The sequence below is a fragment of the Triticum dicoccoides genome, chromosome 5A (assembly GCF_002162155.2).
Source record: "Triticum dicoccoides isolate Atlit2015 ecotype Zavitan chromosome 5A, WEW_v2.0, whole genome shotgun sequence".
Lineage (NCBI taxonomy): Eukaryota > Viridiplantae > Streptophyta > Magnoliopsida > Poales > Poaceae > Triticum > Triticum dicoccoides.
The window spans coordinates 690,977,501-690,997,891 of NC_041388.1; the positions used below are offsets into that span (position 1 = coordinate 690,977,501).

The 20,391-nt window shown below is 44.0% G+C and overlaps 1 long non-coding RNA gene across 9 annotated transcripts; it reads right to left on the reverse strand.

Moving 5' to 3' along the window:
- Positions 1-12,223: 12,223 nt before the first annotated feature.
- On the reverse strand, positions 12,224-19,645 carry LOC119304198. Of its 9 annotated transcripts, none has more exons than XR_005148162.1 (10): positions 19,385-19,645; positions 19,078-19,179; positions 16,700-18,985; positions 16,417-16,616; positions 15,435-15,463; positions 15,158-15,312; positions 14,488-14,656; positions 13,665-13,960; positions 13,084-13,259; positions 12,224-12,524 (listed from the first exon to the last, which is right to left on the reverse strand). It is a non-coding gene; the product is annotated as an uncharacterized LOC119304198 (long non-coding RNA). The 9 variants fall into 9 exon arrangements; XR_005148161.1 differs by having other exon boundaries at positions 16,700-16,931; positions 18,810-18,985; positions 19,132-19,645; XR_005148164.1 differs by adding an exon at positions 13,392-13,398 and having other exon boundaries at positions 13,084-13,310; positions 19,132-19,645.
- Between the last annotated feature and the right edge of the window lie 746 nt (positions 19,646-20,391).

Sequence of the window (20,391 nt, forward strand, 5' to 3'; positions counted from 1 at the left end):
TAAAACCACTAAGTTCAAGAAAGGCAAGGGTAAGAAGAACTTCAAGAAGGACGGCAAGGGAGTTGCCGCGCCCGGTAAGCAAGCTGTCGGGAAGAAGCCAAAGAATGGACCCAAGCCCGAGACTGAGTGCTTTTATTGCAAGGGAAGTGGTCACTGGAAGCGGAACTGCCCCAAATACTTAGCGGACAAGAAGACCGGCATCACAAAAGGTATATGTGATATGCATGTAACTGATGTGTACCTTACCAGTACTTGTAGTAGCTCCTGGGTATTTGATACCGGTGCGGTTGCTCACATTTGTCACTCAAAGCAGGAGCTGCGGAATAAGCGGAGACTGGCGAAGGACGAGGTGACGATGCGTGTCGGGAATGGTTCCAAGGTCGATGTGATCGCCGTCGGCACGCTACCTCTACATTTACCTACGGGATTAGTTTTAAACCTCAATAATTGTTATTTAGTGCCAGCTTTGAGCATGAACATTGTATCAGGATCTCGTTTAATACGAGATGGCTACTCATTTAAATCCGAGAATAATGGTTGTTCTATTTATATGAGAGATATGTTTTATGGTCATGCTCCGATGGTGAATGGTTTATTCTTAATGAATCTCGAGCGTAATGCTACACATATTCATAGTGTGAATACCAAAATATGTAAGGTTGATAATGATAGTCCCACATACTTATGGCACTGCCGCCTTGGTCACATAGGTTTCAAACGCATGAAGAAACTCCATGCAGATGGACTTTTAGAGTCTCTTGATTACGAATCATTTGACACATGTGAACCATGCCTCATGGGTAAAATGACCAAGACTCCGTTCGCAGGAACAATGGAGCGAGCAACCAACTTATTGGAAATCATACATACTGATGTGTGCGGTCCAATGAGTGTTGAGGCTCGCGATGGCTATCGTTATGTTCTCACCCTCACTGATGGCTTGAGTAGATATGGGTATGTCTACTTAATGAAACACAAGTCTGAGACCTTTGAAAAGTTGAAGGAATTTCAGAGTGAGGTTGAGAATCAACGTGATAGGAAATCAAGTTCTTGCGATCAGATCGTGGGGGAGAATACTTGAGTCACGAATTTGGCACACACTTAAGAAAATGTGGAATAGTTTCACAACTCACGCCGCCTGGAACACCTCAACATAATGGTGTGTTCGAACGTCGTAATCGCACTCTATTAGATATGGTGCGATCTATGATGTCTCTTACCGATTTACCGCTATCATATTGGGCTATGCTTTAGAGACTGCCGCATTCACTTTAAATAGGGCTCCCTCGAAATCCGTTGAGATGACACCATATGAATTATGGTTTGGGAAGAAACCTAAGCTGTCGTTTCTAAAAGTTTGGGGATGCGATGCTTATGTCAAGAAACTTCAACCTGAAAAGCTCGAACCCAAGTCAGAAAAATGCGTCTTCATAGGATACCCTAAAGAAACTGTTGGGTATACCTTCTACCTCAGATCCGAAGGCAAGATCTTTGTTGCCAAGAATGGGTCCTTTCTAGAGAAAGAGTTTCTCTCGAAAGAAATAAGTGGGAGGAAGGTAGAACTTGATGAAGTATTACCTCTTGAACCGGTAAGTGGCACAACTCAAGAAAATGTTCCTGAGGTGCCTGCACCGACTAGAGAGGAAGTTGATGATGATGATCATGAAACTTCAGATCAAGTTGCTACTGAACTTCGTAGGTCCACAAGGACACGTTCCGCACCAGAGTGGTATGGCAACCCTGTCTTGGAAATCATGTTGTTAGACAACGGTGAACCTTCAAACTATGAAGAAGCGATGGCGGGCCCGGATTCCGATAAATGGCTGGAAGCCATGAAATCCGAGATAGGATCCATGTATGAAAATGAAGTATGGACTTTGACTGACTTGCCCGTTGATCGGCGAGCCATAGAAAATAAATGGATCTTTAAGAAGAAGACAGATGCGGATGGTAATGTGACCATGTATAAAGCTCGGCTTGTCGCTAAGGGTTATCGACAAGTTCAAGGGGTTGACTACGATGAGACTTTCTCACCCATAGCGAAGCTGAAGTCCGTCCGAATCATGTTAGCAATTGCCGCATTCTATGATTATGAGATATGGCAAATGGACGTCAAAATGGCATTCCTTAATGGTTTCCTTAAGGAAGAATTGTATATGATGCAGCCGGAAGGTTTTGCCGATCCTAAGAATGCTAACAAGGTGTGTAAGTTCCAACGCTCGATTTATGGGCTAGTGCAAGCATCTCGGAGTTGGAACATTCGCTTTGATGAGATGATCAAAGCGTTTGGGTTTATGCAGACTTATGGAGAAGCCTGCATTTACAAGAAAGTGAGTGGGAGCTCTGTAGCATTTCTCATATTGTATGTGGATGACATACTGTTGATGGGAAATGATATAGAATTCTTGGAAAGCATAAAGGCCTATTTGAACAAGTGTTTTTCAATGAAGGACCTTGGAGAAGCTGCTTATATATTAGGCATCAAGATCTATAGAGATAGATCGAGACGCCTCATTGGTCTTTCACAGAGTACGTACCTTGACAAGATTTTGAAGAAGTTCAAAATGGATCAGTCAAAGAAGGGGTTCTTGCCTGTATTGCAAGGTACGAGATTGAGCTTGGCTCAATGCCCGACCACGGCAGAAGATAGAGAAAAGATGAGTGTCGTCCCCTATGCCTCGGCCATAGGGTCTATCATGTATGCTATGCTGTGTACCAGACCTGATGTAAACCTTGCCGTGAGTTTGGTAGGAAGGTACCAAAGTAATCCCGGCATGGAACACCGGACAGCGGTCAAAAATATCCTGAAGTACCTGAAAAGGACTAAGGAAATGTTTCTCGTTTATGGAGGTGACGAAGAGCTCGTCGTAAAGGGTTACGTCGATGCTAGCTTCGACACAGATCTGGATGACTCTAAGTCACAAACCGGATACGTGTATATTTTGAATGGTGGGGTAGTAAGCTGGTGCAGTTGCAAGCAAAGCGTTGTGGCAGGATCTACATGTGAAGCGGAGTACATGGCAGCCTCGGAGGCAGCACACGAAGCAGTCTGGGTGAAGGAGTTCATTACCGACCTAGGAGTCATACCCAATGCATTGGGCCCGATGACTCTCTTCTGTGACAACACTGGAGCTATTGCCCTTGCCAAGGAGCCCAGGTTTCACAGGAAGACCAGGCATATCAAGCGTCGCTTCAACTCCATTCGTGAAAGTGTTCAAAATGGAGACATAGAGATTTATAAAGTACATACAGACCTGAATGTAGCAGATCCGTTGACTAAACCTCTCCCTAGAGCAAAACATGATCAACATCAGAATTCCATGGGTGTTCGATTCATCATAATGTAACTAGATGATTGACTCTAGTGCAAGTGGGAGACTATTGGAAATATGCCCTAGAGGCAATAATAAAATGATTATTATATTTCCTTGTTCATGATAATTGTCTATTATTCATGCTATAATTGTATTATCCGAAAATCTTAATACATGTGTGAATACATAGACCACAATGTGTCCCTAGTGAGCCTCTAGTAGACTAGCTCGTTGATCAACAGATAGTCATGGTTTCCTGGCTATGGACATGGGGATGTCATTGATAACGGGATCACATCATTAGGAGAATGATGTGATGGACAAGACCCAAACCTAAGCATGGCACAAAGATCGTGTAGTTCGTTTGCTGTAGCTTTTCCGGATGTCAAGTATCATTTCCTTAGACCATGGGATTGTGCAACTCCCGGATACCGTAGGAGTGCCTTGGGTGTGCCAAACGTCACAACGTAACTGGGTGACTATAAAGGTACATTATAGGTATCTCCGAAAGTGTCTGTTGGGTTGGCACGAATCGAGACTGGGATTTGTCACTCCGTATGATGGAGAGGTATCTCTGGGCCCACTCGGTAATGCATCATCATAATGAGCTCAATGTGATCAAGTGGTTGATCACGGGATCATGCATTACGGTACGAGTAAAGTGACTTGCCGGTAACGAGACTGAACAAGGTATTGGGATACCAACGATCGAGTCTCAGGCAAGTAACGTACCGATTGACAAAAGGGAATTGAGTATGGGATTGATTAGGTCCTCGACATCGTGGTTCATCCGATGAGATCATCGAGGAGCATGTGGGAGCCAACATGGGTATCCAGATCCTGATGTTGGTTATTGACCAGAGAGTCGTCTCGGTCATGTCTGCTTGTCTCCCGAACCCGTAGGGTCTACACACTTAAGGTTCGGTGACGCTAGGGTTGTATAGATATGAGTATGCAGTAATCTGAAAGTTGTTCGGAGTCCCGGATGAGATCCTGGATGTCATGAGGAGTTCCGGAATTGCCCGGAGGTGAAGAATTATATATAGGAAGTGTAGTTTCGGCCATCGGGAAAGTTTCGGGGTCACCGGTATTGTACCGGGACCACCGGATGGGTCCCGGGGGTCCACCGGGTGGGGCCACCCATCCCGGAGGGCCCCATGGGCTGAAGTGGGGAGGGGAACCACCCCATAGTGGGCTGGTGCAGCCCCCCTTGCCCCCCCCCATTCGCCTAGGGTTGGGAACCCTAGGGAGGGGGCGCCTCCACTTGCCTTGGGGGGTACTCCACCCCCTTGGCCGGCGCACCCTCCTAGGGGGCCTATATAAAGGGGGCAGGGAGGGCAGCCGCACCTCAAGCCTTGGCACCTCCCTCTCCCCTGCTACACCTCTCCCTCTCGCAGAAGCTCGGCGAAGCCCTGCTGCGATCACTGCTGCATCCACCACCACGCCGTCGTGCTGCTGGATCTTCATCAACCTTTCCTTCCCCCTTGCTGGATCAAGAAGGAGGAGACGTCATCCGCTCCATACGTGTGTTGAACGCGGAGGTGCCGTCCGTTCGGCACTTGGTCATCGGTGATTTGGATCACGGCGAGTACGACTCCATCATCCCCGTTCTCTTGAACGCTTCCGCTCGCGATCTACAAGGGTATGCAGATGAACTCTCCTCTCGTTGCTAGTTGACTCCATAGATTGATCTTGGTGAAACGTAGGAATTTTTTTTGTTTTCTGCTACGATCCCCAACATGGTGAACCGTTATGTGATGAAGTTGGAGCATGATTTATTTATTGATTGTCTTACTTATGAGTGGCGGTCAGGGACGAGCGATGGTCTTTTCCTACCAATCTATCCCCCTAGGAGCATGCGTGTAGTACTTTGTTTTGATAACTAATAGATTTTTGAAATAAGTATGTGAGTTCTTTATGACTAATGTTGAGTCCATGGATTATACGCACTCTCACCCTTCCACCATTGCTAGCCTATCTAGTACCGCGCAACTTTCTCCAGTACCTTAAACCCACCATATACCTTCATCAAAACAGCCACCATACCTACCTATTATGGCATTTCCATAGCCATTCCGAGATATATTGCCATGCAACTTTCCACCGTTCCGTTTATTATGACACACTTCATCATTGTCATATTGCTTTGCATGATCATGTAGTTGACATCATATTTGTGGCAAAGACACCGTTCATAATTCTTTCATACATGTCACTCATGAGTCATTGCACATCTCGGTACACCACCGGAGGCATTCATATAGAGTCATATCTTGTTCTAAGTATCGAGTTGTAATTGTTGAGTTGTAAGAAAAATAAAAGTGTGATGATCATCATTATTAGAGCATTTTCCCAGTGAGGAAAGGATGATGGAGACTATGATTCCCCCATAAGTCGGGATGAGACTCCGGACAAAAATAAATAAATAAAAGAGGCCAAAGAAGCCCAAACAAAAAAAGAGAAAAAAGAGGCCATAAAAAAAAGAGAAAGACCCAAATAAAAAAATGAGAGAAAAAGAGAGAAGGGGCAATGCTACTATCCTTTTACCACACTTGTGCTTCAAAGTAGCACCATGATCTTCATGATAGAGAGTCTCCTATGTTGTCACTTTCATATACTGGTGGGAATCTTTCATTATAGAACTTGGCTTGTATATTCCAATGATGGGCTTCCTCAAAATGCCCTAGGTCTTCATGAGCAAGCGAGTTGGATGCACACCCACTAGTTTCTTTTGTTGAGCTTTCATACATTTATAGCTCTAGTGCATCCGTTGCATGACAATCCCTACTCACTCACATTGATATCTATTGATGGGCATCTCCATAGCCCGTTGATACGCCTAGTTGATGTGAAACTATCTTCTCCCTTTTTGTCTTCTCCACAACCACCCTTCTATTCCACCTATAGTGCTATATCCATGGCTCACGCTCATATATTGCGTGACGATTGAAAAAGTTTGAGAACATCAAAAGTATGAAACAATTGCTTGGCTTGTCATCGGGGTTGTGCATGATTTAAATATTTTGTGTGGTGAAGATGGAGCATAGCCAGACTATATGATTTTGTAGGGATAGCTTTCTTTGGCCATGTTATTTTGAGAAGACATGATTGCTTAGTTAGTATGCTTGAAGTATTATTATTTTTATGTCAATATTAAACTTTTGTCTTGAATCTTATGGATCTGAATATTCTTGCCACAATAAAGACTACACGGATAAATATGTTAGGTAGCATTCCACATCAAAAATTCTGTTTTTATCATTTACCTACTCGAGGACGAGCAGGAATTAAGCTTGGGGATGATGATACGTCTCCAACGTATCTATAATTTTTGATTGTTCCATGCTATTATATTATCAACTTTGGATGTTTCTGAGCTTTATTATGCACTTCGATATTATTTTTGGGACTAACCTATTAACCCAGAGCCCAGTGCCAGTTTCTGTTTTTTTTGCCTATTTTAGGGTTTCGAAGAAAAGGAAAATCAAACGCAGTCCAAATGACCTGAAACTTCATGGAACTTATTTTTGGATCAGAAGAAGCCCAGAAGACTTGGAGTCTACGTAAGGGAAGCTTCAAAGAGGCTATGAGGTAGGGGGCGCGCCCACCCCCTTGGGCGCGCCCTCCACCCTCGTGGGCCCCTCGTGGCTCCCCTGACGTACTTCTTCCGCCTATATATCTCCATATACCCTAAAAACATCCGGGAGCACAATAGATCGGGAGTTCCGCCGCCAGAAGCCTCCGTAGCCACCGAAAGCCAATCTAGACCCGTTCCGGCACCCTGCCGGAGGGGGCAATCCCTCTCTGGTGGCCATCTTCATCATCCCAGTGCTCTCCATGACGAGGAGGGAGTAGTTCTCCCTCGGGGCTGAGGGTATGTACCAGTAGCTATGTGTTTGATCTCTCTCTCTCTCTCTCTCTCTCTCTCTCTCTCGTGTTCTTGATTTGGCACGATCTTGATGTATCGCGAGCTTTGCTATTATAGTTGGATCTTATGTTTCTCCTTCCCCTATACTCCCTTGTAATGAATTGAGTTTCCCCTTTGAAGTTATCTTATCGGATTGAGTCTTTAAAGATTTGAGAACACTTGATGAATGTCTTGCCGTGCGTATCTGTGGTGACAATGGGATACCACGTGATTCACTTGATGTATGTTTTGGTGATCAACTTGCGGGTTCCGCCCATGAACCTATGCATAGGGGTTGGCACACGTTTTCGTCGTGATTCTCCGGTAGAACTTTGGGGCACTCTTTGAGGTCCTTTGTGTTCGTTGAATAGATGAATCTGAGATTTTGTGATGCATATCATATAATCATACCCACGGATACTTGAGGTGACATTGGAGTATCTAGGTGACATTAGGGTTTTGGTTGATTTGTGTCTTAAGGTGTTATTCTAGTACGAACTCTAGGGCTGTTTGTGACACTTATATGAATAACCCAACGGATTGACTGGAAAGAATAACTTTGAGGTGGTTTCGTACCCTACCATAATCTCTTCGTTCGTTCTCCGCTATTAGTGACTTTGGAGTGACTCTTTTTTGCATGTTGAGGGATAGTTATGTGATCCAATTATGTTATCATTGTTGAGGGAACTTGCACTAGTGAAAGTATGAACCCTAGGCCTTGTTTACTATCATTGCAATACCGTTTACGCTCACTTTTATCATTAGTTATCTTGCTGTTTTTATATTTTCAGATTACAAATACCTTTATCTACCATCCATATACCACTTGTTTCACCATCTCTTCGCCGAACTAATGCACCTATACAATTTACCATTGTATTGGGTGTGTTGGGGACACAAGAGACTCTTTGTTATTTGATTGCAGGGTTGCTTGAGAGAGACCATCTTCATCCTACGCCTCCTACGGATTCATAAATCTTAGGTCATCCACTTGAGGGAAATTTGCTACTGTCCTACAAACCTCTACACCTGGAGGCCCAACAATGTCTACAAGAAGAAGGTTGTGTAGTAGACATCACACACTAAGCTAGTAGGATCACAAGCAACGCACAAATAATTGAAGGCCAACCAGACAAAGCTGCTCTACTTCAAAAAGGCTACAACTTGCACCGCTACAAGTAGGAGGCTTCATATGGTATTCACCATTACAACGATGATGCGTCGCACGTGCACCAGTGCCTTCACTGGCTCAGATCTGGCACGTGCTTTATGTAGGTGAGGAGCGGTAGCGGTCCTGCTCCATCAATCATCAGCGTCCCATGAGTAAAACTGAAAGAAACAAATGGCAGAAACAGTGTTATCACCTTGTGTCTCTAGCTCTTGTTCACTGACCCAAAGACCAGGTGCATGAAAACAACATATACTAGCGCAACTGCAGTAGTACACTGATCCAAAGAGGACAACCACAATCTATAAGCTACGGAGTTCACCATCCAACCTAAACCTCAAAGGCGAATTTCACTTCTAATCTGGCCTAGCAACACAATCAGTGGCCTTCTCCTCCTCCCCCCTTATATACGTGGGAGGGGGCAGCCTAAAGGGCACACAAGTTTCTCTTAGCCGTGTGCGGGCCCCCCTTCAGAGTTACACACCTCGGTCATATCGTCGTAGTGCTTAGGCGAAGCCCTGCGCTGGTAAACTTCATCATCACCGTCGCCACGCCGTCGTGCTGGCGGAACTCTCCTTCGGCCTCAACTGGATGAAGAGTTCAAGGGACGTCATCGAGCTGAACGTGTGCTGAACGCGGAGGTGTCGTACGTTCGGTACTTGGATCGGTTGGATCGCGAAGACGTTTGACTACATCAACCGTGTTACTAAACGCTTCCGCTTTCGGTCTGCGAGGGGCGAGGGTATGTGGACACACTCTCCTCTCGTTGCTATACATCTCCTAGATAGATTTTGCGTGATCGTAGGGAATTTTTTTAAATACTGCGTTCCCCAACAACCGGACCTGCCACCGGCCATATTCCATGTCTGCGAGTTCAGACATGTGGAACGAGCCAACCTACTTCCGCTTGTGGGTCTCGCGGTCGGTAATTTCCGCCAGCCACATCCCCCACGACCGCTGATGGACGCCAAACTAGGTCCTCGTGGGCGGCCGTGCTGGAGGGAGGTCCGGGAAGGCCTCAACTTGGAGGAAGGACACGACGGCGGGCGGATCAGCCGAGCGGCGGCGACTTGAGGAAGCGGACAATGGCCTACGGGCGTGGTGGCGCGCATCCGCGTTGCGGATTGGCGGAGGGGACCGGTGGCCACCACGTCCAGCAATCGGGAGGAGTTAGGGCGGCGGATCAGGGTAGGGGTCGCGCAGGCGGTGGGGCGAGGGGCAGAAGAGGAGGCAGAGGAGAGAAAGCGAGGGTTAGGAAATTTTACTCGGCCGTCGTGAGCCGGAATAAATATAAGGAGAAGAATGGGGATGAAGTAAGAAAATTACTCTACTAACCCTTATAAGGGATCGGCTTGGTGCGATTTATAGGGAAAAAGTCAAATTTACTTTCTTATGACCGGATAAGGGATCAATTAGAAATGCCTTAAAAACAGTTTTGCTAAACCACATCTAGATGTGTCATAAGTCTATTTTCATAATATAATAATAATAAAGCACGGGTTGAGTCTCTTGGGTTTACCGTCGCGTCCTTTTTACAGAAAGGTCCCTGTCATTTTTAGTATTTAACCTGCAATCCTTTTTTAACCTGAGAAAAATGTTTCAATCTTAAAAAAACATGGGTTGTGCAGCGCCGAAGATGTAGGTAGGGGAGGTACCAGCCCACGCCGGCATGGAAGACCAGACGCGGCGGCATTCATTCTCCGGCCAGATCACGCCGGATTCCGGAATGGTTCAAGGGTGACCGGATCCATGCACGGGGAGGCGAGGCAGGCACTTGAGGCGGCGGCGCGTCTCGATGCACAGGAGGGTGGTGTGGCGGGACTTGCAGGGCATGGGGAGGCGCGGATCCAGGCGACGGCAAGCAGGACAATGGGAAGGAGATGTGGGGCGAGCTCGAGCTCATGCGGGTGGCCATGGCAGAGAAGAGAAAGGGAACGAGGAGAAGGACGGCAACTGATTGCCTCGGGGCGACGGCAGGACTCGCCAGCCTCGTACTCAACAGGGTAGAGGAGCACCATGGGAGGAGGGGAGCGGCAGGGAAGGAGGGGGGCTAGCGACGCTCGCCGCGGACCGTGGCAGAGCATGACTGCTTCGAGCAGAACGACGCAAGAAGGGAAACGGTAGGAGAAGAGGAGGAGCTCGCCGGAGAGGCGGCATCGGGCGTCGGCGTTTCGGGTGGGAGGTAAGCGCGCGAGGGCCGGCGACGGCCGAACCTCTCTCTCGTGTGTGTGTCTCTAGTGGCTGGGGATGAAGAGGAGGATGAGGGGGATCGAAAGAATGGGGATCTGGATCGAGCGAGGCTCTCCCTGGCGGCTAGTGATGGCTGGCGCTGCTCTCTCTCTCTTCCTTCAGTTTTTTTTTCTATTTCTGAAAAAACATAGATTTGAATAAAGAAAAGGAGGTCTCGGAGAAGAGTTTGGGCATGGGGTTATTTTACCTGGACTCAGAAAAATGATCTTGATCCATAAAATATAAATAGGCATGATTGAAAGTTTAAATTCAAACTCTACGGCTAGGTTTTATAAGTGTCCAAAAATATTAAGATTTTTGGTGGAACTTGGGAAAAAGATAGAAGAAATATCAGCAAAGTTTGGAGGTATACCTTGAAGTAGAAAAAGTCATGGGATTTTTGTAAAGGCTCAAAAGGAATTTGAAAAGGAAATTTAAATAAAATAGAAGGAAGGCTCAAATGATTTCCTCAAAATTTTCATAGTTTTCAATTTGGTCGTCCATGATTTTTAGTATGTTATCCGGGTTAGCCAAATAGAGGATAGAGAGAGAAAGAGAGATCTGAGAGTTTGAGAGAGACACATGAGAGAGAATGGTACATGAGAAGTGAGAGAAACGTGGGAGATAGAGGCATAAAAAATATGTAAGAAAGAGGGAGAGATACGTATGTGAAAAGTTGAGGCATGCAAGATTTAAATCCAAAAAAAGTATGGTTACTCGCGTTCATATCCGTGGGAAAGATACCATCACAATCAAGAAAAACAAAGCAAACACCCATGCTCGGTGTGCCTACACGATGACCTGATCATATCGCACAGGTCATGCGGGGTCAATAGGATTCCTACGCCTCCCTGATTCATCGGATGTGGTATAGAAGCTGGCATGTAATACGTGAAATTTGTATAGCTAGGCGCACTACCGGGCATTGAAGGACGTGCTGGCTCTTGATTTATTTCTGCAGGCAGCGGCACACCATGAACTAACTGGAGGAGCCAAACTGGATTTGCAGGCTCCTGCAAAGTGCTAGCACCTAGAGATGTTCTTAATTTTCCTCTTGTAAATGTCATGAGGCATGAGCCACATCCGCTTCATAGAACATTAAAACAAAACATTGATCCCCATGTGGGTACACAAAACATTGTCCTTTTAATTTATTTTTTCAGTAGATGATTGTGGACCATGTTTTTTTTACTCCATGCCCTTTTGTTGTACTAATTTTTTGGGCGATGCCACATACAAGTTATATTGCTATACTGAAGTGTTGATAGTACTAGTAGAGTGCCCGTGCGTTGCCACGGGCCTTAAAAAATCAAGAACGTTTTGTCGATATTATTATCAGTATTCGATATTGGGTTATTCATTACATTACTATGCCTTCCTACTCATTGCAGGTTAGTTGTTACTAATTGCATATCGAATTTCACATGTATAGAAAAGATAGCTGATAACATACCAAAATATTGAGATCCACTTTACTTACAATGTAATTCGGTAACATATAGGATCAGATCTAATGCACAAAACACAAAAACATAGAACTCTTTATTATGCATTACAAATGATAGGTGGCACATGGATGCCCTTCTATGCTTAAGATTAATCATCTCATGAAAGCATGTCTGTTATTATTATCCATTAATTAAATATATGACACATGTAGGATTTTGTTCCCTTATTCCAAGATTCTACAATCAGAATTCCCTAGCAAACTTTTACACATGAAATTTGGCACTTGAAACCGTACAGGTTACTACATATACCTCCTACCATTTACAAACCATGGAAACACAAAATATTTCAACACTTTCCCATCTACTATTCATAGCTTGGACATGCCCCATCTACTTTTCTTGGCTCAAAAGGACTGAGGCCCCTCCAACTGCACTCAACTTCTAGGATATCTCTTCTTTGAAGGCCATGAAAACAATCATCCGGTAAGATCGTTTGTGATCATAAATGGCATTTATAATTACTTGATATTTTCATATACATTATCTAAATAGTAAAGTTTATAAATGCAGTACTTTAAAAGAACTAATGCTACTGGTATCCATAGCTAGAATACTAAATACAAATAATTAGAGGCATGAAACTCTAACATTAGATAGACCCATGTAAATTGCATACATGTAACCCTTACAAACTCCGTGTCTAATATATTTTGTAGTAGGCTTTTAACCTATTCAGCAAGTCAAACTCTGGGAATGAAATTATGTCTTGGGTCTCGCTTAACCTATTCAGCAAGCTACCATCGACCATATTGCAGTCCATATGAAAAAGAGACAAACATCATATTCTGCTGAAAAACAACAATGTGAAGTTTATGGATATATGATATTCTCATTGCCATTAATGTCACTAAATTTATTGATCCATAAAAACCATGTAAGTGCAAAAGAAAAAGAATCTGAGTTGAGGGGAATAAGGAAGGATCAAACGAAAGAATGAATGGATCGCGCACATACCGTTCATAAGTTCTTCTCTGGATGGAAATGGAAACCAATATGTGCCGCTGCAGCATCCTTCTTGTCGGCTCCGAGGAACCCCATTTGGCCATTTCCTCCGGTACCGCCCGCAACATCTTCTATAACATCTCCGCTTCCACCACTGACATCTTCTCCGCCAGCTCATTCACGAAGCCCTATCCACCATGTTTCACTTCATATTACATTATTCTCATGTATCACACATACTACAATTCAACCATGCATATAGTCAGCGGGCAACAAGGTACAAATATGTTCTTCTTTCATCAGTTGTTATGTTTGTCTACCTCAGGCCTGTAGAAAATACGGTTTTGTTAGCCTGCACTACTACACTGATCTTTTGAAATGATAAATTTTAGAACTATGTCAAGAGTACTAAATTGTAGAAAAAAAGATGAACAACTTCAACTTTAGCTTCACAGAAATTTCCTCAATAAGTAGGAATAAAACAACGGATCTCAGCTACCTTTCATAAGCCATGAAAATATGTAGAAACTTTATTTTTTCAACCGAAATAACACAACGGTACATTGAAATGGAAAAAGAAGCACATAAATTACCTTCCTCGTGTAGTAGAGAAAGACCATCAATGAATAGTCTCAATAAATCTTCTGGATGTTTCAGTCTTCGGACGTAATATTTAGTTCAGAGATGAAATCCCCGTGTAGTAAGGTATGTTGTGTACGCCGGCAATGTCGCCGGAGAGGCATGCCCTAGGAGTGGCACTGCAGATGCACACCTTCCGCCCCCGTCCCTCGCCACGCAACAGAGAAGCGCCACTGCAGCTCGCCCGCCACCGGCAGGGAACAACAAGGTGCGGCGCCGCAGACCATGCCTTGTACCCCCGTCCCTTGCTCTGCAAGGCAGCCCGTCATCAGGATCGACACCATCTTTAATGTAATCTTTTCCAATACAAACCGCATCTTTAAAATACAGCAACGCAACACATTTACAGACCAAAGTACTATAAAGTGATATTTTCAGATTAAAAGTTTGGCTTTGCTAATTTCAGTATGTACATAGAACAAAGCCTTTAACAGAAAAACATCAATGGATTTAAGATGGTGACAAGATTCTGGATAGTTGGCCTCACTGGATATAAGAGGAGTTCGGTTGTGCTCGATACGGATATGATAGTAAGATAGCGAATAAATCACAATTTTATTTCAGGTATGAATTATTAGGAATTGGATGCCACCTTAGAATTAACATATTGCATTTATATTTGTAACATCTAATTGCAGGTTGGTCATCAAGTGGCTCAAGCTGTATGGTGTAGTTACAGATATACAAAGATCACGATAATGAGTAAACATACAGTCTGCATTTATTCTGAAAGCCATGCCTCTGGACATAACAAATTGAGTCTCGTGGAAAACATACCATAATGCTCGATAATCAGTATACATGAATTTTCATAGCTTTGAGTTCGTCTCCAGGATAAGCTTTGCCACGTCCAGTTCACATGTAAGCTGAGCAGCCCATCGACACGCCCAGAGTTCAGCAAATTCAGGGTCCATGGTGAAGGAGAAAAAATGGCATGTGCCCCCGCCTGGGAAAAATGTTATTAAAACCAATCAGTAGTTAAATGATTAGGATAGTGGTGGTACTGACCATGTGTGAGTGCATGTGTGTATGGATGATGTGCTTACTGTTATCCATATTTCTTTAAACTTCTATCAATACACAGAAATTCAAATACAAACCCATCAAAAAATCTGGAGTTCGTGGGCTATTCTCATTCCCTGCCGGTCGGTTTTTCACGGGGAGTACTAATGCACAGTTCCTAATATCTCAACGTTCCAACCTTGTTGAACCTTATTGTTAACTTCTCCCCCAGTTCCAAGTTAATTGAAATCCAAAGCAAAACAAAATTATGTACAATGCCTAGCTTTGCTACTTAAGACCTATATAGAATAGTAGACAAAATATTTGATTTAGAATAGTTCAGAATTACAAGATCTTACACAAAGTAAATATAATTCTTTGTGTAGTCAAACTATTTGATTCAAAATTACAAGATCTTAGCTAGGCATTTAATTACAGAACCAACCTGGTTGTGTTGACTATTACTCCCTCCATACGAAAGTATAAGATATTTTTGCAGTTCAATTGAACTGAGAAAAACGTCTTATATTTTGGTACAGAGGAGTATATCTGATCACTTTTGCAACCAAGATCTTCCTGATATACTTTTGCAACCAAGATCTGCCAGATATAAGCAGGCACACTTTAAACCAGATTCGCACACCAAATGAAACAACCATTTCTCCCTTTTTCATTCTTCTAGAAATCTAGCAATGGAATTATGATATAAACTGCTCTGTTACCTTTAGATGTAGGGTCCTCCTTGAATTAACTACAAAAAACGACAAGAGAAAATAATTAGATTTTTAGTACGTGTCATCTCCAAACCTACATAAAGAATGAAAATTATTAATTGTACCCAAGAAAAATGTGTGAACATCCTGAATAGTAAACTAAGTAGTAATTAACTATAAATCTAACACCTGGAAGGGTCCTGTTATATAAAAAGTTGCACTCTTATAAAATGAGAACAGATGGGAGCGGGTTTCACATTACATATTTCAGTGGCACGATAATTGTGCAGCGAACTGAAACTCTAAGTAGGTAACTGGGCAAAGAGTGCATGAAATAAGAAAGGCACATGGCCTTCATTAGTATTCATTGCATATGCAAGATCCAACATTAGTCAAGTATTTGCATTACGAATTAGGAAGGGTGGTGAGAATCATGTTTATACCTACGCACAAACATGCTTGTAGAAAGATAATATCCCTATAATCGTGGTTATCTTTAGTTGAACAGAATGAACATGCATGTAAGCATTTAACAGGGTAAGGTTAAATCACTATGTGTTCTCAGATTCCTCCATTCACTAAAGCATATCCAACGCATCATTACCATGAAACAGAAGGAAAGAAACACTAAACTTTACATCAAGCATGAAAATGAATAAAACCAGTGGGAGGGGGACGAATAAAAAATCGACGAAAAAAACCGACGAAACTGGGAGGTGGGATCGTTACTGCGGGGGAATTGGGAGGTGGGAGGCAGGACGAGAAAAAACCAGGGGAGGGGGACATATATTGTTTTCTCAGATGCTCCGACTAACTTAGACTGTCGGCAGATTATCAGAAGTCTGTGAAGTATCATATCGTCAAACCTGGGTAAATATCTAACTATGGAGCTCCCACTTTTATAAACAAATGTGAAACTGCTGCAGTTCCCACTTACGTAACGAGGATCATAAGATAAATGTCCACAGGGGACGGGACAAGAGACACCAACCTTGGAAGGGCACCATTTTTCTGCAAGCGCAATGGATATCCAACCATTGCCACATCCCAGCTGTGCGACGATCTTATTCCTGAAAATGGAATCTGGATCTGGATGATGATTTATGCCCTCGTAGAGAGTGATGGACCTATCTCCGGGGCCGAAAATGCTAGGTATGTCCATCATTATTAGCTTCCTTCTTTGCTGGGATCCTAAAAGCATTCGATAAATTCTTATGCAACCAGAACCAAAATCACAAATATTGAAAGTTCACACATGAATAATGACACCTGACCTGAGATAGCGGACGGGACAAGAGACACCAACCTTGGAAGGGCACCATTTTTCTGCAAGCGCAATGGATATCCAACCATTGCCACATCCCAGCTGTGCGACGGTCTTATTCCTGAAAATGGAATCTGGATCTGGATGATGATTTATGCCCTCGTAGAGAGTAATGGACCTATGTCCGGGGCCGAAAATGCTAGGTATGTCCATCATTATTAGCTTCCTTCTTTGCTGGGATCCTAAAAGCATTCGATAAATTCTTATGCAACCAGAACCAAAATCACAAATATTGAAAGTTCACACATGAATAATGATGCTTAGAGGCCATGGAAACTATTGTGAAACAACAACCCGTACTACACACGCATGTAATAAAATACTCCTCTAAATAAATCGCTTGATCAATGCCCTACTGTATTCTGATCTCATATGAATTTTCCTTGACCCTTTCTGATTATGGATTTTTTAGAAGCTATCTCAGGTCAGGTGCTTAGGACAAGAAACCTCGAGCCTGCTTTTGGTTCACTTTGTCATCCGCGTTTTTTTACCTAGTAATAATAGATGTTTTTCCTTTGTTCCCTATTGAGAAATGCATATGCATAATGAATTCCATTAGAGGGCTGTTAGGAATCAGATGCCCTAAGAAAGTGATGCTCACAGAAAGTAAAATTTTGAAGCAAACCTAACAGCTGAACCGCGGCCGAGTAAAATATGTCAAGACATATTCCAAATTTACGCAAACCAATTTCAAAGTTCAGTAACAAACAAGTACTACTACCAATTGCAGACCAAGGTTTATACATATATGTGTAGTTTGCTAGCTATAATAATCTGAAAATTTAGTGCCTTGTAGCAAAGCAGCCCTGCCCACCTCCTATCATTTAACACCCTTTATATTTCCCCCTCAAGCCATTAACTAAGCAGCTGGCCTAGCACGTAAAAGGCCATCAGACCAGAACTGCAATTCCCCCGATTGATCAATGGGTTCCAGAGTGAGCAACAATTTTTTTCTCTATAGCTCGAGCATACGCACATGGCTGGGTACCCCTCAAAAGAAAAATGTGCGTGTCTAGTGGAGTTTTTTTTCTTTTACTCTTTACACCCCAATTCAGGATCCTACATATGCCGCTGCCTCCATAGAGCAGAGGGAAACATCGGCAATAAGCCAATAACCCCAGCTGAAGCAGAACCAACCAGATAGATCAAAGTCTTGTGCAATACTGAAGAAACCCTTTGCCCCTTCGCTCTTTCAGGAGAACACCAAAAACGGAAGAGATGCCACAGTAGATGTGGATTTTCTACCAAAACTAATGTACAGAAACATAAAACATTCCAATAAAAAAGGGACTACAACATTAACCAACCGACTTATCACCTAAAATAGTCTGCCCTTTCCTAGTGTGGCCAAAAGATTTAAATACACCCGCAAAGTAGCCGCTGAGCTACAAAGTTCAGACTATTCAAACCGAAAGAAAGTGTATGCTATTTGTTGAACCAATTACAAATTTACAAGCTCTTTCAGTGAGGTGGAATGACAAATCAGAACATAAGAAAAGTCTACGACTGTACTACCTCATAAAATACATCTTTTATTATTGGGAAAGGACTATTGTCTTTAAATCTGAGTTCATTAAATAGAAATCTGAGTACTTAATAAGATGGCAGAAATGTATCTAGCCTATAATAGACACGAGGGGTAAAATAACATTTGAAAACCTCAGCCCATTGGCCCACAGGTTATGTGCTATGCCCTCCAATAGGTAGAAACAGATAATTACATGACGAGTTAAGTTAAACTATAAATGACACAATTTATGAACAAAACAAGATGACTTCTGATTGAAAATATGTAAACTGGACAAATTGATTTTACAATTTGAGAGTTTAGCTATGCCCAGAACAAATAAATACGGGAACAATATCAAACTGAATACACTATGCTTTTGCCCTGCATTAGGAAACTTAATCTGTTTAAATTCAGCTAATGTAATTTATTACAAATGAAACTTGACACACATGCATGTACCATATGGCTACGAATAACAGTGACTTTTCTAAAAGAAAGAACAGGGAATTAAAATAACCATACACCCTTTTTTCGGGAGATAACCATAGACCTTAGTTTGCTCTGGTTTCACCGAACCCCGTCCTTTGACTGCAAGAAAGTAGGAATAAGCGGGAGGCCCTGCACCTGTTCAACAGGCAAAGAGGCCTCACCTCTCGATCACATCCCACAGTGAACAGCCATGGGACAACTTGTGGACATACAGGTCGCCGACCTTGACCTTCAACCCTGCAACACAAGAACACCAATCAGGGTGAGTGAGGACGAGGATGGCAGGTCAGGGACGGGAAGGAGAAGAGGGCAAGGATGGCCACCAGCACCTTCAGTTATTGAAATCACGAGATAGATGCGTTGGGAGGGGCAGAGAGGCGAACCAGAAGTGAAGCGGCAGAGATGACCTTGTGCGGCTTACAAATCTTGAGCTACAAATGGCATGGCGATGCAGCCGTCAGCCCCTTTTCAGTGCTCGGCCGAAGAAAACGGCTGTGTCACGTCGCAGGCACCCTGATCTACATGATCAATGCAGTGACGGCGTCCAGGTTATGTCGACGTGCCTACACGGTCGAGGGAGGCGACACAGGAGGAAGGGGAGGCATCGTCGGGCAGTGGGGAGGATGGGGGGCCGACCTTGTAGGACGACGTCGTGGATGCGGAGGTTGAAGGCGTGGAAGCATTCCTCCTGCCCGGCGGCGGGGTCGTCGGCGAGGCGGCGACCGGTTATGGGGGCGAGAGGTGGCCGGCGATGGGGGAGGGAGGCAGCCAACGCACTGGCGGCGGCGGATGCTAGTGCAGGAGGGAGGGTGAGATGCGTGAATCGGGGAAGCAGGGGCGGCGGCGGCGGAGGAGCAAGAGATGGGGGCAGCGCCGCATCGGGAGGAGAGGGGAAGAGAGCGGTCGCACGAGGGGTGGATCGAGCGGAGGGTTTTTCCTGGTTAACCTACGAAATTTCGTAGATTTTTTTAGGACGAAAAAAACCAGTAAAGATGGGACGAAAATTGACCGGCGAAGGCTACCAACTGCTCCATTAGAAATAGAGATATGTAGCAATAGAATGTCGGGATGGTAGCTCTAGCCTCTGCCAACATTATGAAAATTGTAGCAACCTTTATAATAATATTAAATGTTTTTGGATGGTTCTTTTTCCTGAGCGGCTACTCCCGTCCACGGCCTCCTTGATTTCAGGATCTGCTCCTTCCCTACATCTGCCCACGAGGCCAAGGAGGCACAGCGGTGGCCACTAGCAGCGCGAGAAGGAGCGTCCATTAAGGCAGGATGGTGTGCATGTTACTCTTTTTTTCTAAGCTCAGGTTTCTCTTTCTTGCATGAGTTATATTCTTAAATATTGATTTGATTTATAGGATTTACATTAGTTGGCGCAATCTGATTAACTTGAATTGTTTTATGGTGGTCATTATAATTTTTGTGAATTTTTGTCGTTCGCTTGTTGCAATGCACGCGCACTTTTAAACTAGTATTACATATACATGGCTCGGTCCCCACGTCGCCTAACTTAGGCAACACGGGCGGCAGTCGCCCGCCACCGGTCCCCCCTCTAGCGCCTACCCTCACCGTCGCCTCCGCCGCCACCGGGCGAAGCTCGCGTAGCAGCGGCGCCGGCGGGGTGTCCCCTTGTT